This window comes from Primulina tabacum, chromosome 2 (genome assembly GCF_025594145.1).
Source record: "Primulina tabacum isolate GXHZ01 chromosome 2, ASM2559414v2, whole genome shotgun sequence".
NCBI lineage: Eukaryota > Viridiplantae > Streptophyta > Magnoliopsida > Lamiales > Gesneriaceae > Primulina > Primulina tabacum.
This window is the reverse complement of record NC_134551.1, coordinates 18,135,492-18,139,795: the sequence shown is the minus strand read 5'-3', so window position 1 is coordinate 18,139,795 and position 4,304 is coordinate 18,135,492. Positions and strand designations below refer to the sequence as shown.

At 24.2% G+C, this 4,304-nt stretch overlaps 1 non-coding gene across 1 annotated transcript; it reads left to right on the top strand.

The window, feature by feature from the left end:
- Positions 1 to 1,128: 1,128 nt before the first annotated feature.
- On the top strand, positions 1,129 to 1,233 carry LOC142538178 (small nucleolar RNA snoR100). The gene has a single exon (XR_012818715.1). It is a non-coding gene; the product is annotated as a small nucleolar RNA snoR100 (small nucleolar RNA).
- Positions 1,234 to 4,304: the final 3,071 nt, after the last annotated feature.

Below are 4,304 nucleotides of genomic sequence, written 5' to 3'. Positions count from 1 at the left end.
AAAGGTAAAAAAAACTAAACAATTTTTATTGAGATTTGAATCATATGATATCCAAGGACGTTTTAATTATCAAAATTAAATTTTAAAATTTCCGACGTATCTTGGATGCGAGAAAACCATACTCCAACACTACTAAGTTTGAAAAAATTAAGTATAAATAACACATTATGATAAATTATATGATGTTTGACATGATTTTAAATTGCTTTATTATTTTTGTTAATTATATTATGATTACTAAAATGTCCTCATCATATATTAATTAGTAATATATTGTTAAAATGATTGAATAAATAAATAAAATTTATAGAATTAATTTTTTTTAAAAATTATAAATAAAATTAAAATATTATATTGATTATTAAATTTTCACTAATTTCAATTTTCGTAAACAACTAAAAATCGATTAATATTATAGAAAATAACTAGAATTTGATAATAACATAAATATACATTTATTGTGAAAATTAAAATATTAATAAAAATTTGAATATTAAATAATGGTTAAAAACAATTATAATATTACGGTTAAAAAATAATATAATAATTAAAATATGATCAATAATAATTAAATTATTTATAATATTAGTCAAATTAAAAATTATATTTAAATATTATTAAATTTGTTAAATTTATAATTATTTTAAACTTTAAGATATCAAATGAAAATTTAAATTAATCAAACATCATCTCTTCTCCCCCAAAGATTATATAATTATTAACGAGAGAATAATAATGCATATAGTGCGGGACGGGTGCGGACTGAACGGGACCTATCACAATTTTAATCATGTACACTAAATACATGATAAGTGAAAGATTAAAAATCAATAACTTTTTATCATGCAAATCAAATAATACCAAAGTATGAAAAACAAAAAATCGAAAGTAATATTTGGGCCAACCTTGAGTGAAAGCCTTATAAATAGGCTCATTCTGAGCCTACGGCCCACAAAAGTTGAGCATGGATTTTATACCAAAAACCCTAGATATAGAGATCTCCGCCTATAAAATCACAGTTGTTTGTGCTCTGCTTCTCCGCATCCAATCTCAATCCTTTATAATTTATATTAGTTGTAAATGAATTATGGATCTGTGCACAATAAGCCGATGCTCTGGATCTGAAAAGAATGAAGGAAGCATGGTAATGTGCACAGAGAATGAGATTTTCGGGTCGGCATGTCTGCTCTCTCTGATTCTCGTGATTTGAGGGCCTGGTTTAGACCTATATTCACTCCTATCTAACTTCCTGGATTTTCTTTTACGTTTGTTTGCTTGATTAGTGTTTTCCAACTTTTGGTTTTTTGGTTTAAATTTTGAAAATTGGGGAGATCTGTTTACCTTTTAATCGACACGTAAAAACTTATGATTATTCGAAATCTGGATTGGATATGAATTTTCAAAATGGGTTTTAGATCAATTAATATGGAATATAAATTTTGGTTAAAAACTTTGTGTTCCCAAGTCTGGGGATTGGAATGCCTTCCTTCCTATTAATCGTTCCGTTTGGTGGACGCTCTCTCCCTCCCTCCCTTCCTGATTCAATCCAAAATGCTACCAACAGTTTAATATTTAAAATTGTTGAAGAATTGAAATGATGAAAGTAAAATTGAAAATTTTCAGCTATGATTCATAATAAAATTTTACAATGTAATTAATAAAATAATTTATTTATTTTTTAAAAAAATTAAAGATAAATTTTTAAAAAAAAACTCTAATCATGCATTAAATTTAAAGTTATTTTTTATATCAATAAATTTTATTAAGCAATCTTTAATATCCCAAAAACTTTATTATTACTTTTATTGTTTAACTATTTATTAGTTGTATTGATATCATTCTATTTTTATTTTAAAAATATATATAATAATATAAATTTGTTTTAATTATTTTAAAATATGATTTTAATTTTAATAAATTATATTAATTTATAAAACTGAAAATAAGATGTGTATAAAATGACGACTTATTAATGTTATTTATTTTAGAAATAAATAAATATATTGGAATACGATTACTATTTTTATATTACAAAATTATTTTAATTAATTATTATTGGTAATATAATTTATTTTTATTCGTTGTGTTAATATCACAGTATTATTATTAGAAAGTTTATGTGTAACAAAATAATTTTTTTTAGTTATTTTGGAATCTGATTTTAATCTTAATAAATTATTAAGATGAGAAAAATTGAAATATGATGTGTATATTGGGATGATTTATTAAGAGAGTTGATGTTTACACTATATTTTATTCTATCCACACTATATTTTCATATGTAAAAATATGTGTCAAATTTATTCGCAAATGAAATGCAAGGAACAAAAAATGAAGTGTAAATATCAATTCTAACTTATTAATATTATTATTTTTTTAAATATACATGATCTAGTAAAAATTATAAATATCAATTCTTAATATGACCAAAAAAGTAAAAAATTTGATCTAGTCGATACCTGATTCTTCCACGTCAATATTCAAATTTGATGAGAAAATTCTCGATCTTTGATTGACTACCATAAATGAAGTTGTGTTGGTGTTACCAGGGAAGAAGCATTAGGATTAGGGGTGTTCAAACTTCGGATAAAACCAAAAAAATCGAAAATTAAGCCGATAAAAACCGAACACCGAACCGAACGGAAAAGCTGAATTTCGTAATTCCGATTTAAATGTTAAAATCGAATTTTATTTGGTTCGGTTTCGGATTATATATGTTAAAGTCGAAAAAACCGAAATTTCATTAAATTAATAATTTTTTATATTTTTATTTATATTATATATTTTGATATGATATTCAGTGAATCAAAAACTATTTTGAACAATTTTTAGTTGATTGTTGTTTGTTTAATTAATTTAGACTTTATATTTAAATATTTACTAAGAAAACATGTAGAAAATTAATATATTATATTTTACAATATATTTATATTATTAATTTAAATAATTATACCAAAATCGAATTAACCGTCCGAAATAAGCGAATCATTTTGATAGAAAACTGAACCGAACCGAAGAAAAAATGGTTCGGATATCGGATTATATATTTCTAAAACCGAAAACCGAACCGAACCAACCGATGAACACTCCTAATTAGGATGTCTTATTAATGTTGTTTATAAATTTAAATAAACATGTTACCTGATTATCATGACATAAAGTTAAATACTTAATTCAGCATAAAATGAATTTAATTTGATTTAACATATATCTGATTTTTGTCATGTTAATTTGGCCAAAAATTTCTTAATTTGATGTTCAACCTGTCACCCTAAACGAAGTCCATGTTTAGTTTTCATCGAAGTGCATTAGCATGAAGTACAAGTATAATTTAATACAAAAACACTGTTCTACACTAACCATTAAACACGAGTAAGTATTTGAATTAGCTCACAAAGTACTTAAATGAAGTTATCAGATACCTGATTTGGCCTATTGGATACCCATGAAAATATATTTTATATTTGAGTAGTCACCATAAATGAAATTGTAACGCCTGAAAATCAGTCCACGTAGACCGCATGTATGAAAATTATTAAATTGCTAAAATATTTTAATTAAATGATTTATATGCATGAATGATATATTTTGAATTATTATAAATGATTAATTGTGTAATTTTGTTCGATTGCATAATTTAAAGATTTTCATGCGAATATTGGTAGTTGGTCGGGGACGGAGAACCGAAAACGATTAAAGTGTTAAAGATTTAAAAGTTAATATTTTATTTTTAGTTAAAAAACGTTTATTTTGTTATGAAAAAGTAAAAATTTATGGTAAAAAAGTAAAAATATCAAACTCTCAAAATTATCAAACTACAAACTTTATAATATTTTTTTCTCAAATCAATTGTAAATTTCTTCACAGATGGTGAGGCTATTTATAGAATTTCTTTGTTAATAATCTAAAAAATAAATTACATCATTACTTTCATCATCACACACAAATTTCTAATTTTTACAACTCTTATTTTCAACATTCAAATATTCAATACACCTATTTTGAATATTAATTTTCAACACTCTCCCTTGTGATGATAATTATAATGATTGTCTTCATTACGTATTTTTATACTGTCTCGTTAAAAACCTTACTAGGAAAAACTCATTGGGATAAAAATCATAGTAAGGGAAAAAGAGTGCAGTCATATAAACTCCTCCTCATGTTGACACGAACAATTGTTCACAAATTTCGTAGATTGCGCATCTCAATTTTATATATGTGCTTTCTGAATATTGTCGTAAGAAATGTCTTTGTGAAAAGATCTGATGAGTTTTCACTTGATTGAATGTGACGAACATCAA